Raw genomic sequence first — 16505 nt, forward strand, 5'->3', positions numbered from 1 at the left:
TTTTTTTTTTTTGACTATACAATTGTATTTCCGTCTCATCTGAGGTAAGTCCCCATGTCATGTCTGCCCACTCATTGCGTACTTGCCCTCCAGAGCCAGGCTCGACTTTACAAACTTTGCCTCTCGCATTATTGTACACATTTTATAATCTAGGCCTAGCGTGCAAGTTCCTAGATTAATGTTAGATTTGTGACTTTTGCTTACACGATAAATTCGTGCAAATCTCTGCCTTAGCAGATGGCAATATATTTTAACAGTGCTTAGCGGTAGTCGCGTTTTCTGATTTGCTTTGTACCTTGTCCGCAACACATGAGATACGTTGGGTGATGTATACCCTGCACTCATGTTGTTAAGTAAATTATGATTGAGCATATTTCAGGATCGGTATAGACATAAATACATGGAACAATATATACACTGTAATATTGAATTTCATAAGTTGCATTACTACTACAGTTCAAAAATATTCATGACACACTAATGAAAAATTCTTTCATCAGTACATTCTGTTGAAATTTTTTAAATATTTTTAAAGCATTTTTCAAAATGAAATTTGCAAAATATTCTTAAACCTACGTTCATTTTTTTTGTGTAATTACTTTAAAATTACTGTTATTCCTTAACATCTACAAAATTGAATCGCTCTAATCTTGTGTGCCTCATTGTCTTTAAATGTTACCCTAAAATCTGAACATTTACACACAGAAAAAAATACACTATAAACTTAACCTACTACTCATATATGTAAACGTTGCTCTACTCCGCTAACTTCTTTAAGTCTTTGTAAGTATTTTTTCTTATTTCCTTGCTAACTGCCTCCTTATTTGACCACAGGATGGTGTAGTTTGCCTGACAGAAAGTATCGTGAGGTACCACTTCGATGTTATAGATGTAGCCCTAGATAACACCGGGTTTTTCCGAAAACACATGCTCATAATCTGTAAGTAGCTGAGCCAATTCGTTTTGTTGTGCTTCAGTCAAATGTTCTGACTCCCTGACTTTCATGGCTATCTCTTTCCTTTTTCCCCCTCTGTCTTCAGTAATAAACTCTTTATAACATGCTTGTCTTGTATTTAAGTCAGAATATAAATTCATTACCTGTATTCCTTCGAATATAGACTGAAAGCTCCGGCAATTTTTACCGTGCACTTCCCGTGACCTCAACAATGGCAAAATTACACCTCTACCCTCATTCATAAGGCTTACTTCCCCGCACAAGAGGTCGATTTTTGCGTCCCTCTGGCGTAAAAATTCCATCCCCAGGATGCAAGCAAAACCTAATCGTTTAACTACTAGGAACGAGCTTTTCATTGCTTCATTTCCTACCGTAAACTCTACTTGCACCTGGTGCTTTATGATATGAGATTGTGCACCTATTGCACCTGTTACACGACAATTCTTCACTGGCAATACTGGTATTCTATTATTTTGACTCAAGTACTTGTAAAAATTTGCACTCATGACATTGGTTGACGCACCGGTATCGACTATTATCTGTATTGTGCTCCGTACCTATCTGCTTGCAATATAGCCTGCACAACACTTTTGTCGGTTCGGTTACATTTCTGCGGTATGTCTACAAGTTCCTTTTCTATTTTTATTCCCTCATTGTATCTCAACATACAAAGTTTATGGCTGTCATCCGTGAATGTGCCCTCACTACACCATCCTGCAGCCAACAACGGAGAGCGTATTGTGGCTGTCTTTAGTTTAACGGATGAGCATTAGTGGGTTGACGGTTGTCTGTCACTTCCACTAACCTCACATTGTGGTTCTGGTTGTTGTTGTTGCTACTGTTGGGTTGGCCGCCCTGCCTCTCCGATGGCGTATTTTGATACTGTGTATGGCCCTGGTTTTGCGGTGGTCGGTTGTAACTTCCTGACATGTTCTGTGACGGACCTGGGTTGGCGTTCCATTGTGGCGCTGTGTTTTGTTGCCACTGTGGTGTAGGTTCATTACAACCACGCCACTGGTTTCGGTTGTTCCGCCGTTGCGGATTGCCGTTACCATTATATCCATTACTCATGCGTCCATCATGATGTCTCTTTCGATTTTGACGATTATAACCGTTGCCGTTATAACCATTGCCATTGTTTGTGCCTCGATTCTGTTGCCGGTGCTCTCGCCTATTCCCGTTACCATTTGGTACTAAGTTACTACCGTTACTGTGGCTGCTATTGTAATCGGCTTTTTGTTGATTACAGCCTGCATGGTTCCACTTGTTTTCAGTTTTCATATCTTCGATCAATAAGTCAACAGAATCCACTATTTTCATGAATTTTTCTATATCGTACTCTGGCAAATTGATGAAATATCTTTTAATTTCACTGGGCAACTTCATTTTTATTAATCTGATTATATACTTTTCGAAATATTTGCGTAACATTCCCATCTTAGGATTGTACATTTCTGGGCTATACAACTCCTTACGTAGTCTTTCTTGGACGCTATCGGACCAGAATTTTTGCAAGAATGCACCTTCAAACTGTTGCATCGTTAGACATTTTTCGGACACGTCAGTGGCTCACAGTGCCGCGTCACCTTGAATAAAGGAGACCACGAACTGTATTCTTTGTCTTTCCGTCCATGTCCTGGGAAACACATTCCTGAAGCTCTTAATAAATACAACAGGGTGGACATTTCGTTTTTCGCTATTGAAGGGATGGAATGTCCTGTGCTTTATTACATTGTCCTCTTTTTTGCACATCTGATTGCTACATTCTGTGACCTTCATTACTTCGTGGTGTGCGCTGCACGGTATAGCATGTTGTTCGTGCTCATAATTCGCATCAGGTTGCGGTTGCGCACTCGCACCCTGCATACCGTCAGCGTTATTATAGTAATCAGTACGCGAAGTCGGATTCATTATCTGTCCGCCACTGTTTACATTGCTTTCCAACACAGACAGTCTCCGCGCGACCTCCTGTTGCCAATTTGGCAACTCCGCTGTCACACGGGATTTGATCTGTGTTAATTCGGCACGTAGTGCGGCAGCGCTAGCGTCAATATTTAAACTCGCGGCCGCATTCGCTTGTTCTACAGCTGTTTTTACGTCGCTTTCAATCTTTGCAGATATCTCGCGATCCTTTACTTCTAGCCATTCATTTAATTCTTTTTCTACTTTTTGAGCTTGCACTTCCAAATATGCGCCAATACTTTTCCGTGCATCTATCTCCACATTATCCACGTGGTTGGTTAAAGTCTGAACATTATCTTCAAGCCCAGCCTGCGATATCTGTAATTTTTGCATCTCGCCGGCTAAGCTTTGCACAAGATCGGGGATTTCTTTGCAAGCGTCCCGCATCTCGGCAAGTTCGCTTTGGATACTATCTAGCTTCGCTTCACTGCGCTGCTCTTGCTCAATTAGCTTTTGCATTAATTTTTTCTCCTGCTCATGCAGCATCTGAGCCAGTTTTTCGTCTCTTTGTTTTTCCCTCTGTTCTGACATTCTTTCTTTTTAGCTATCTCTTTCTTCTAACCTGCGCAGAAATTTTACAAATGGGTGTGCAATCGGTGAGCATACTGGTGCCCCGCTTAATCTAGCACTCGATTGGCCCCCCTGCCCAGGGAGTGGAGTTGTTGTTATTCTATTCCCATTCCGCTGTGGAGCGTCATTCACCGACCACAGATCCTCGCCCCCCGCTCCGGAAATTGTGTTATCCGAGGCGGTGGCTTGGGATTCGTTTGCGTATTGCAGATGACCCTCACTTTCCATATTAACAAAATTTTGTTCGTCTGGTACGGATGCTTTAGCTTGTCCTATCTTACCCATAATAAATTCACTTTAAGCCACTGACGAATCTTTAACACTGATACATACACGAAGAATTATCCCCTCCAAAAATAAACATATAAATACACAAAACGAATAATTATCCCTCCAAAAATAAACACATAAATACACAAAACACCGAAGGTATCTAATGTGCCCATGAGTTCGATATTCCGCACAGAGCTACACAGGATGCTTGCACAATAGGCTTTACCTTTATTTTTCTTTCTCGTAATCCCTTTTCTTTTCTACACTTTTTCATTTCCAGCTCTCCTCAGGGTGTGGTTTTGTTGTTGTACATGTAAAGGAATTCATATAGGCATTAATATTTTACAACAATTAGACACATACATAATTACATTCATTACAATAGAGTCAGATTTAGTAAATTTCGTATTTTCTTTGATCGGGCCCCAAAGTTGCGGTGCCAATCTCGCGTCCGTCGGCCGTCGTAATTTAATATATTATTATTGTTATTATTATTTTTTGATTGTTGCCGACTTACGTGGTGGGCCTTAATAAAAATGATATTTCATTTAATTTTGATTTACGATTAAATGCTTTCCTGAAGTTCTCCTGTTTAACAATATTAATCTCAAATTATTTGTTACGTTAATGAATGTTAGACACGCTGAATCTTAAAACATGAGCATATAAGCTGAACAATGTAATAAACTTTTCATATTAATTTCCTCGGCTAGTCAGCTCACTTTAAAGCAAAAGATCTTTAGTTATTAATTACAATTGCGGCCCACACACGCGGGAGAGTATTTTTTCTTACCTCCGTTTACCATTGCCACGTAGTCGGAGTCCTGGCTCTGGCTGTCGGCTATGGTACTGAAAATAAGAATCTTAAAGCTGCGTATTTTCTGCAACGTCGGGCGGCTATGGAGAAAAATTAATATTATGTTAATAGCGGGCGAGTTTTCCGCTTCCGCTAATTTTTCATAAGTTAATATCGCCACGTAATGGCGTCGTTGGCTGCATCGGCCGCTGCGATTGTTGAACTGTAAATTACTTGAATGCAGGTTAATTCAAGGAAGGCTGACATGAAATTAACAAAAAAGCGTATCTTGTCATCTCTTTAGATCATTTTGTTATAAATTATTCCTTTGCAATCGAAACCTACCCAGAGAATTTATTATTTTACGGCTACATGATAAAAATATATTATTCAATTTTTAAATGTCTCTTCTTTATAAACACTGTTTTTTAAGTCTTTTCGTAACATAGCACTGGGGACGGTATAGTTCCATGTGCCGTTACAAAATTTTTATGGCCTTGTGAGTTCAATAGCTGTAAGGCTTGGTAAAGAATTGAGCCGCTTGATCCGAAGTATATTTTAGTTTATCCACTCACTCTTCACATAAATTTAACTTATTAATTGCTTTGGTAATTTACGGAAACATTGTTCAATGATGAGTAGATTTTAGAACGTCACCTAACACGTGTCAATTGTGCACTGAGAAGAGCGTATTTCACGTCAGGTATATGAAGTATTAAAACATTCTCTCTTTTTTCGATTTACCTCGTCATTTATCTGTTACTTAACTGCTTTAAGAGCACGTCCCGTGCACCCATTTTACAATCGTGCAATGCAATACATAAACATTAGCTGGAATGATTCATTCATTCTGCGATTACCACATAATACTTGCACATCAAAGATCGCATCCCGTATTCTGAATATTACGTACTGCGTTGTTCCATGAATGCACTTTTCAGTAGATAAGTGTGGCGCTGCTGCAACTTGCGGAGGGGCTGAACTTGATCCTACAGAATTGTGTATGTCTGATGCTTCATAAGTTGCCGTTATGATTGCAAATCGGGGTCCCTATCCCAGTGCACAGTTATTGAGCGTAAGCTGATGTGCTAAAACACTCTGAGTATGGCTGGAATATCAGAAATGATTTTTCGTATTCACTTACTTTCACAATTCCGTTGCTATGCGTCCTATTGATTATTAGGGTACTAAAGAAAATGTGAGCTGCTCGGGTACTTCCATCTATCATGTTGTAGTCGATTATGTTCGTTATTTAATGAAATAGGTCAGAACTTAGTAGTTTTCCAAATCAGTGCATGTTGGAATTTGTTTGCACTATTAATCCATTTTCAAACAGAGTAGCTACACAGTGAATAAGTAAGGAATCCAAAGTAGTTTACAAATTTAATAAACTTGTTATTTCATAACTGAGCGACAATGTAACTATATGGATGAAAAGGAACTTGAAATTAGACTGCGGTGAGGGATTTCATGATCAAACAAAGAAAACGCGTTTTCACAAAAATCTCAGTTTTCGCATTCCATGTTGATTACTGTATATCACATTGTCGTTCTACATAAAACGTATTCCCTCTAACCTAATGGATGGCTCTGTTTCACTTCAGGACGGCGGTGACCTCTGAAGTGAGACGTCTCATGTGGAACGCAATATTTGCATTAGATTGTGGTGGCGCACATTTCGGACTGTACCAAAGTTTTATTTATACTGTAAATTTATCTGTTGTTTGTAATACTGTAGCTTTTGAGTGAACAACACTCGGCTTCTGAATGAACAATCATGTACAGGAGAACTTTGCGCCAATATGTAAATATGCGAGAAGTTAATACAAAATACTATTCCGTAGGACATCAATAGATGAATAAATGCAAAACATCCACTTTTTTAAATTTTATTCACAGTTTTCATCATAGCAACTTCTTTGTAGAGACTATTTTCGGACCATCGTGTCCATTTTTAAACCATGGCCTACAAAAGCACACGTTATGCTTTAAGGATGAAAAATAGTGATAATCGAATGTAAAAGAAAAAAAAATAATAATGAATAAAATTAAAATAAGTTCAACTGCAACTGATTGTATTGGTCATGCCTAGAGTTGCGCTCTGCCAAAACAACGGTTTGGTAGTTTTGGTACATTACATAAATGACAAGCTGGCTGGGGTGGCCGAGCGGTTCTAGGCGCTACAGTCTGGAACCGCGTGACCGCTACGGTCGCAGGTTCGAATCCTGCCTCGGGCATGGATGTGTGTGTTGTCCTTAGCTTTAAGCAGTTCTAAATTCTAGGGGACTGATGACCTCAGAAGTTAAGTCCCATAGTGCTCAGAGCCATTTGAACCATGTGAACATAAATGACGTAGTAAATGTTAAGATTATCGATAGTATTGTTAGAGTGAAAGAAAAATAAACGAATCTGTAAGAAGGAAAATGGGAGCTGACGACTTCCCTTCGTTTCTTGTTTTAAAATCAGAGCCGCATATCATTCAGTTAGTGGATGGTGTATTTTATATCCTTACAGAACATAAACGGCATTTTATAAGTAATAAAAACTAGCTGATCGTGTAACGTCACCGCTTTCCTGCAACCAACTCAATTACTTTTGATGCAAGTGCGGTTGACATGTACAATTACAAAAAATTTCTAGCTATTGCTTTTTTTACTCAATACAGTGTTCTTCTTCGTGATCAAAGGCAAGAGTTATTATTGATAAATGCGAAAGTTCCTTACGAATCACAGAAACATGTTTTATGCAAGTTCGACGAAGTACTGAAGCGATGTTTGAAATACTTTTGTTTCGTGAGGTTTTTTTTCTTATTTTACTTTTGTTTGGTTTTGAAGAAATCGCGTTTTCTAGCGCTATGTGATAAACCTATATTACTTTCCTTATTTTGACTACAACATCGCTGTATTTCACGTTATGAATCAATAATTTTCGAGCAAAGCTTATGTTAAATACTGACAATTTCAGTTTCTCTGTAAATACTGTTTATTGTGAAGTAACTGTGCAGAACAAAAATGTTCTTTGCGTTACCCGACACTTTATATATTCTCACTCTCTGTTTAGACCGTTCTCTGCTTCCGGATTTTAGGCGAATGTGGTAAGGCATTCATCGAATACGTAAAGGAAACGATCGTTATGAGATAACGACTAATCAGGTATGCAGCACACCCGACGAAAATGTAAGGCTGGTACGACCTCAAGAGGCCAAAACTATTAGGAAAACTATCGCATTCTATACGCTTCCTCATGTCAATCTACGGAAGCCTACTGTAGTTTTACAACTCTGTTCATGACTGACATATGTTTGTTTCTGGCACGCTGTATTGTGATGCTACTATGGTTACATTATAATGTATTACAACTGTGTATGCAAAAGACATGTAAATGATTGTAATTAATTGTAACAATTGTAACGGAAGTTTGTGCTGTTCAGAGTGGTGTACCACCACTGACTAAAAGTGCAAGTAATGTTTCAATTACTTATCAGGCTGTAGCATACCACCGCCAGCGACCTATACCGAGATTACGAGGTGACTAGGGTAGAGCAGTGTTTCGGTTCGCTGCGTTCGACTGGGCAAATATCGCATTGTGTATTCATACAGGGTGTTTCAAAAATGACCGGTATATTTGAAACGGCAATAAAAACTAAACGAGCAGCGATAGAAATACACCGTTTGTTGCAATATGCTTGGGACAACAGTACATTTTCAGGCGGACAAACTTTCGAAATTACAGTAGTTACAATTTTCAACAACAGATGGCGCTGCAAGTGATTTGAAAGATATAGACGACAACGCAGTCTGTGGGTGCGCCATTCTGTACGTCGTCTTTCTGCTGTAAGCGTGTGCTGTTCACAACGTGCAAGTGTGCTGTGGACAACGTGGTTTATTCCTTAGAACAGAGGATTTGTCTGGTGTTGGAATTCCACCGCCTAGAACACAGTGTTGTTGCAACAAGACGAAGTTTTCAACGGAGGTTTAATGTAACCAAAGGACCGAAAAGCGATACAATAAAGGATCTGTTTGAAAAATTTCAACGGACTGGGAACGTGACGGATGAACGTGCTGGAAAGGTAGGGCGACCGCGTACGGCAACCACAGAGGGCAACGCGCAGCTAGTGCAGCAGGTGATCCAACAGCGGCCTCGGGTTTCCGTTCGCCGTGTTGCAGCTGCGGTCCAAATGACGCCAACGTCCACGTATCGTCTCATGCGCCAGAATTTACACCTCTATCCATACAAAATTCAAACGCGGCAAACCCTCAGCGCCGCTACCATTGCTGCACGAGAGACATTCGCTAACGATATAGTGCACAGGATTGATGACGGCGATATGCATGTGGGCAGCATTTGGTTTACTGACGAAGCTTATTTTTGCCTGGACGGCTTCGTCAATAAACAGAACTGGCGCATATGGGGAACCGAAAAGCCCCATGTTGCAGTCCCATTGTCCCTGCATCCTCAAAAAGTACTGGTCTGGGCCGCCATTTCTTCCAAAGGAATCATTGGCCCATTTTTCAGATCCGAAACGATTACTGCATCACGCTATCTGGACATTCTTCGTGAATTTGTGGCGGTACAAACTGCCTTAGACGACACTGCGAACACCTCGTGGTTTATGCAAGATGGTGCCCGGCCACATCGCACGGCCGACGTCTTTAATTTCCTGAATGAATATTTCGATGATCGTGTGATTGCTTTGGGCTATCCGAAACATACAGGAGGCCGCGTGGATTGGCCACCCTATTCGCCAGACATGAACCCCTGTAACTTCTTTCTGTGGGGACACTTGAAAGACCAGGTGTACCGCCAGAATCCAGAAACAATTGAACAGCTGAAGCAGTACATCTCATCTGCATGTGAAGCCATGCCGCCAGACACGTTGTCAAAGGTTTCGGGTAATTTCATTCAGAGACTACGCCATATTATTGCTACGCTTGGTGGATATGTGGAAAATATCGTACTATAGAGTTTCCCAGACCGCAGCGCCATCTGTTGTTGAAAATTGTAACTACTGTAATTTCAAAAGTTTGTCTGCCTGAAAATGTACTGTTGTCCCAAGCATATTGCAACAAACGGTGTATTTCTATCGCTGCTCGTGTAGTTTGTATTGCCGTTTCAAATATACCGGTCATTTTTGAAACATCCTGTAAGAAGCGTATCATTTTGTATTTATGTAATGATTTGCTAGTGACGAATAATGAAAATTTGCTTAATCATTTATACTTTGGCGGAGCTCTATGACTGCGCTTACGTCTATGGTATGCCTTGGTTTATGTAACATTCAGCTTACATGGACAGCTATGAAAGTGTACTATAATTTTTACCTTTATTAAGACCACAAAACTTTTGCAGGCCATTGTTTGATAATGGACGTGATGGTCCAAAACTAGCCACCACAAAGAAATGACTATAAGGGCAGCTATGACGGACATTGGAAGAAAAACATGTTAGAACTTCATAAGAACCGTGTTACGGTACTAGCTGCTATGTCTCCAAATTCGGAAGTTATTCTTTTACGAAAAGTAACTGATCATAAAGAGATTAGCAAGTAACCCATTTGTTTTTTCACGTTTAAGTTTGCACTAATATACATTCCCATGAACTTATTATTTTCTGTTTATTACTACTATACATTTTTTTTTTTCATAACGCTATTAGGAGGTGGAAAATCTCTACTACACACCACCTCGAGTAGAGGTGGGTTCTCGAATTTGAATGCTGTCGCTTTCGTGCAAAGCTTGATAATAATAAAAACAAGATTTACAATTTTCCCTATTCATACTTCTTTCCTCAGCTTTGCAGTGATGTGTGGGCCGTCTGGATAAAGAACTATTTTCGCTTCTTGTTTTAAATAAACTGGTTTCACGAGTGAAGTTCTGGTGTGATGCTGGCAGCACCTTAGTTAGTCGTATTGTTGTACATTCATTCTGCCGTCTAACTCGACCTCATGCACCCATCGCGCTCTGTAATCTGAGCATTAGCTTAGTGCTGAAGCCTCACCGCCACCACTGTAGCTTTTAGAAGTAGACACAGGATGAGAACATCTTCTGCGAGAGCGCGGGGGTAGGACGGCGTGAAGCCGTCACCGCAGAGCACCGCTATGCACTCAGCCCGAAGTGTGTTACGTCACGTCACAGCGGGGTTGACGTCTCATCTCCAGGTGCCATGAGGGGGAAGGGGGGGAGGAGGGAGAGCGGTGAAATATGACGCACTTCTTAGACGCAGGCCTCAGCGTACCACAAAGCATGCAGATTTTTCGGTTTGGGTCATCAGCTATGTGGTTTCATGCGGTTCACCACTTCCTTTCCTGTGCCCACATCTTCATCTCAGAGTACCACTTGCACCCACCAATCCTCAGTCATTTGCCGTATGTATTCCAATATCTGTCTTCGTCCACACTTTTTATACTGTGCAGGCCCCCCCTAATACAGAAGCTATTATCTGGTGTACTGAAACAAGTCATATCATCCTGACCCTTCATGTTGTCAAAGTTCCTTCTTTCTGCGTTTATTCTACCGCGATCATCGTCACTTCGTATCTTATCAGTATACCTGTGTTTCAACATCCTTCGTCCTCACCACATATCAAAACTTCGACTTTCTTCTTTTCAGGTTTCCCCACAGTCCATGATTCAATCTCAGACAATGCTGTCGTACAGACTAACATTTTCAGAATTTTCTTCCTGAAGTTGATTCAAAAATGGTTCAAATGGCTCTGAGCACTATGGGACTCAACTGCTGAGGTTATTAGTCCCCTAGAACTTAGAACTAGTTAAACCTAACTAACCTAAGGACATCACAAACATCCATGCCCGAAGCAGGATTCGAACCTGCGACCGTAGCGGTCTTGCGCTTCCAGACTGCAGTGCCTTTAACCGCACGGCCACTTCGGCCGGCCCTGAAGTTGAGATCAACTTTTATTTTAAATTTATTAATCGATTTTGTACATCGCCCAACAGTCAGCCTCAGAATTATATTTTGTAAACACCTTGATTCGTGACGCACTGAAATCGTTGAAGATAACTTGCAATACAAATACCGTCATAACAACAACTGTCACTTACATTCAGTGTATCTGAAATTAAGTACAGAAGATCTGAGAAAATTGAAAACATTCATTAATATAAAATTGTTGATTACACAAAGCTTGCGCTGTCTGATCAAAAGTATCCGAACACTTATATATAACCCGGAATTGGTCACAAGATATCACGAGGTGCGTCCCATCAGTATAAAAGACGGTGGAAAGTATTGCTTTGTCAGTAGAGAAGTAATAAAAGCAGATTGATTCGGACAGGAGAGGGCAGTGATTTCGAATGTGAACTAGTCAACGCATATCACCTCAGAAACATATCGATGTTGTTGTGAAGTGGAAACGCGAGGGAACAACAACAGCTAATGTACTCATGTAGTGATGGATAGGGAACGTCGAGCTTTACGCAGGGTGGTTGCAAATAATCGCCTGAAACCAGCGCAAGAATCATACGTGTTTCCAAAATGCTGTCTGCAGTCCACCTAAGAGAATGACTGTGCGTAGGAATTTAAACTTCTGAAGTTTATGCTGAGCGATACTTGGTGTAAAGAGCGATGTCATTGTACAGTGGATGACTGAAAACGAATGATGTGGAGTGATGAGTTACACTGTATTCCGTGGCAACCTGATGGATGGTTTCTGGTTTGGCGAATGCCTAGAGAACGTCACGTGCCTTTATTTCTGATGCCAGCAGTGAATTACGGAGGATCTGGCGTTGCGTATGAGGTGTAGCTAGGGTATGGTCTCTTAACAAAACGCTAAATGTGGAAGGATATGAACATGTTTTATGGCATTGTATACTGCGTAGAGTGGAGGAACAGTTCGGAGGCGATGACTGTATCAAAGTAACAATGCAGTCTGTTACAAAACAGCATCCGTGAGTCAATTGTTTGTGGACAGTAACGCCCCCGAAGAGGACATGCTTACTGACCTGAACCTAATGGAGTAACCTTGGAGATGAAACACCGATATCATTCCTCACCTCAGCGTCCAACATCGTTACCTGCCCCCGTTTCAGATCACGACGGGGAATGTGTTGTCACTCCTTCACAAACATTCAGACGCCTCAATGAAAGGGTCTCCAGCAGATTTTAAGTCCTCTTGAAGGTGAATGGTGGACACAGCCCACATTAATGTTCAGTAAGGTGTGTGCGCATATTTTTGATCAGACATATATATTTCTCAGGTATTTATTCAGTTACTTTACTATAACGAGAAAATAGAATCGCTTTTCCTACACTCTGATTTTTCGTTGCTGAGCTGCCCAACCACGACTCAAGACACGTTCTCAGAGCTATACGTCCGCTAGTACCTCGTCGTCTACCTTGCAAACTTCTCAGAAGGTGCCCTGCGGAAATTGCAAGGCTACCTGTCCTGTAAGAAAGAATATTGCGAAGATGTGGCTTAGCCACAGCTTGGCGGATGATTCCAGAATGAAATTTTCACTATTCAGCAGAGTGTGCGCTGATATGAAACTTCCTGGGAGATGAAAACTGTGTGCCGGACCAAGTTTCTACTTTCCTGCAGTTTTAGTGCCAAGGACGTAATGAGGAATTCGGTAGCACTGCTCTTTTATTTAGTAAGATCGATGAGGCTTTCGTTCCGTCAGGCCTTAATTCTAGTATTTACGGTGAGTAGGAGATCGTCATGTGGCAATTTATCATATTTCCCTACAACAGTTGACACATCTTCGTTGGTCAAAATATCTGCTTTTGCATTTCCCTCTATTTTGCTATGTGTATCCACCAATAAAATACTGGTAATTGTATTTTGGCGGAAAAGATCTTGAACTGCTTCCGTAATGTAATATACGAGATGATTTGCGGCATGGCTTTACATCGTAACATCTTAACAGCGTCAGTGATGAGTGTGCATCTTATATAATAGTTGTTCTTTTTTCTTGAAGTTTCCTTGCGTATTTAATTTCCATAAGTGAAATTCATTTTTTTGTTTTTTCGTTGAGTACCGATCTTCCTCTCCCAGAAACGTGTCTTTTCTAAATTACGCATACCATAGTGTTTTTTCTTTTTCTTTCAATTTTGTCAATATACTACTCGTATATATTCATGAATAGTATAGAGCCCCAAAAGTGTCTCAAAGCAAGTCACAAATCAGCCCTTTATTTCAATTAGGACTGGAGTTATATTTTTTTCTTTGATTATTCATAATTTTCAAGACCGAAAAGGTTTACTGGTTAAGAGCTTTGCACGTCGGAACTGGCTGTAAAGCCAAAGCCGACAGTTGCAGGCGCCCACTCATGTATTTCTTGTAGTAGACCAGTGCGCATTTTGTCCAGCACCAGTAACTTAAATTGAACTATGGCGTCAAATAAAAAGTAGATTGTCACAGGCAAAGAGACACATCTGGCAGAAGTAGGCTACTAAAATGGTGGAAATCAGTATAAAGGCAGGGTTCCTACGACAGCAATACACAATATCTGAGGCATGAATTTATCGAATTTGTTATGAGGGTAGTAAATAGATATAAGATACAAACAGTCATGACAGAGTTACATAGTTTCTTCCTTAACCAGAGTAACAAAATAAGACGTTTGAATTTTCTGAATGGAAGTTGGTATAGAGGCACTCACAATCCGTTGTGTTATTCCGTTGTTACACCTGTCTCCAACCTCCGTTCTTCCTAACTACTTCAAAAATTCTCTTCGGCATTGAATCTGTTAGGATTTGTAGTTCTTGCAGTGAAATTGTCACCCACTCTGCTTGTATTGCTTTTTTCAGTTCAAATACGGCCTCAAATTGCCTTTCATTGCGATAAACGCGCTTTTGCAGGTATTTCCAAAAGGTTCTCCGCGGGGTAAAAATCCGGGCTACGTGTAGGCCAGGGAAGGCATCGATATCATTATCTTCATACCAATTTATGGTTGTGGCAGAAACATGCGCAGATGCATTATGTAGGTTCAACATTAGATATCTATCCCCTTGCTCATTATAAATTTTAATCAGTTCTGTCTCTAGCATCTCAGTGTACATGTTATAGTTCATTCCAGTGCTCAACCAAGCAATTCGTGGCTTACCTTTGGCATACAAAACTGCACAAATCATAGCTCTTCCATTACCGGAATTTCTGCTCTTTCTTAACTGCTGGTCTGTTCTCAGTAATACTGAAATTCATCTGTCTCATGTAAGTCAAACTTCTTCTTATCACTGAAGCTCACTTATCCCATTCTGAAGTCCGTGACATATGTTTTTCAGCAAACTCCAATCTAGCCTGTTTATGTTTGGGTGTTAGAGCAGGTTTCTGCAGTCGTATCTTGAATGCAAGATGTTTGTCATGCGACAAAATTTGTCGTACACGTCTGGCAGTTGCTGGCAACTGTAAACCAGCAACAAGTTGAATAACGGTTTGGACCCTTGCTATGTACCATAGTAACCTTCGCTATGCCTCAGAGAATTTTCTACTTTGCCGTCATTTTCCGTTTTGTCAATATCGTGTGCCCAATCTAACGAAATTATCTGTCAGCGTACATTACCAGTTCAGCTTCTTGGGGTTTTGACGGTTAAGGGGTTCTGTTTCTTTGCATGAACCGATATTTGCTTTTTCTTCGCATGATAACAGTTTTCAAAGTGGCACTGTCACAACCATAGTTTTTGTACACAAAAAGCACAGCGACAAATTGTGTGTTTCCTGTCTGCCGGAAAGGCACGTATACAACACTAACACGCTACAGAGCCGACTATATTTTTTTCTCATTAGCTGTACTACTGACAACAATTTTATTCCATTTGACTGCATTTTTCGGTATACTAGATATACTATTGCATATATATTATGAGCAACTATTAAAACCAACGATGTTAATTTTTCTTCACATATCCATGTCTTTATACTGATTTTCACTACTATTGGTATAATCTTTGGACAACGCCATCTTTTTTTATTTTGTCATTACTTATACAAATTCATGAGAGATTCAGAGCCCCACAGCGTGTCTAATAACGTCTGCCCTTTATTTCAATTAGGACGGGAGTTACGTTTTTTCTTTGATAATGCATATTTTTCAGGCTCGGATAAGTTTTCCGCTTCAGAACTTGAAAGCACAACGCTTTACACTTCGTAACTGGCAATAAAGTGAAAGCCGACAATTGAAGGCTCCATTTCATGTATTGCTCGTTGTAGTTCAGCGCGCGCTTTGTCGAACACCTGCTAATTTAAATAGGACTATAACGTCACATAAACAGTATACTAGTATAAGAAAAGAGGACAGAAGTAATAACTAGTACCAAAGACATTATAAAGTGATATGCAGACAGCTATTGGTTTAACAACCTTTAATCCGTAATTCTGTTTTCCGGATTTTCACAATGTTTGGCGCCATATAACACTCCAGAACTCAAACATATATTCTGTGTAACATTTTATCACTGTATCGTGTAACGTCGTCATTCGCATTTGTTTACGGAAAATTATTGTTTATAATAAGTTAGTTCACAGCCGCCAGACACGCAGTATAATAAATGTACACTATTGGCCACTAAAATTGCTACACCACGAAATTGACGTGCTACAAACGCGAAATTTAACCGACAGGACGAAGATGCTGTGATATGCAAATGATTAGGTTTTCAGAGCATTCACACAAGGTTGGCGCCGGTGGTGACACCTACAATGTGCTGATGGGAAGAAAGTTTCCAACCGATTTCTCATACACAAACAGCAGTTGACCGGCGCTCCCTGGTGAAACGTTGTTGTGATGCCTCGTATAAGGAGGAGAAATGCGTACCATCACGTTTCCGACTTATAAAGGTCGGATTGTAGCCTATCTCAATTGCGGTTTATCGTATCGCGACATTGCTGCTCGCGTTGGTCGAGGTCGAATGACTGTTAGCAGGATATGGAATCGGTGGGTTCAGGAGGGTAATAGGGAACGCCGTGCTGGATCCCAACAGCCTCGTATCACTA

This window comes from Schistocerca nitens, chromosome 4, assembly GCF_023898315.1.
Source record: "Schistocerca nitens isolate TAMUIC-IGC-003100 chromosome 4, iqSchNite1.1, whole genome shotgun sequence".
NCBI classification, from domain to species: Eukaryota; Metazoa; Arthropoda; class Insecta; order Orthoptera; family Acrididae; genus Schistocerca; species Schistocerca nitens.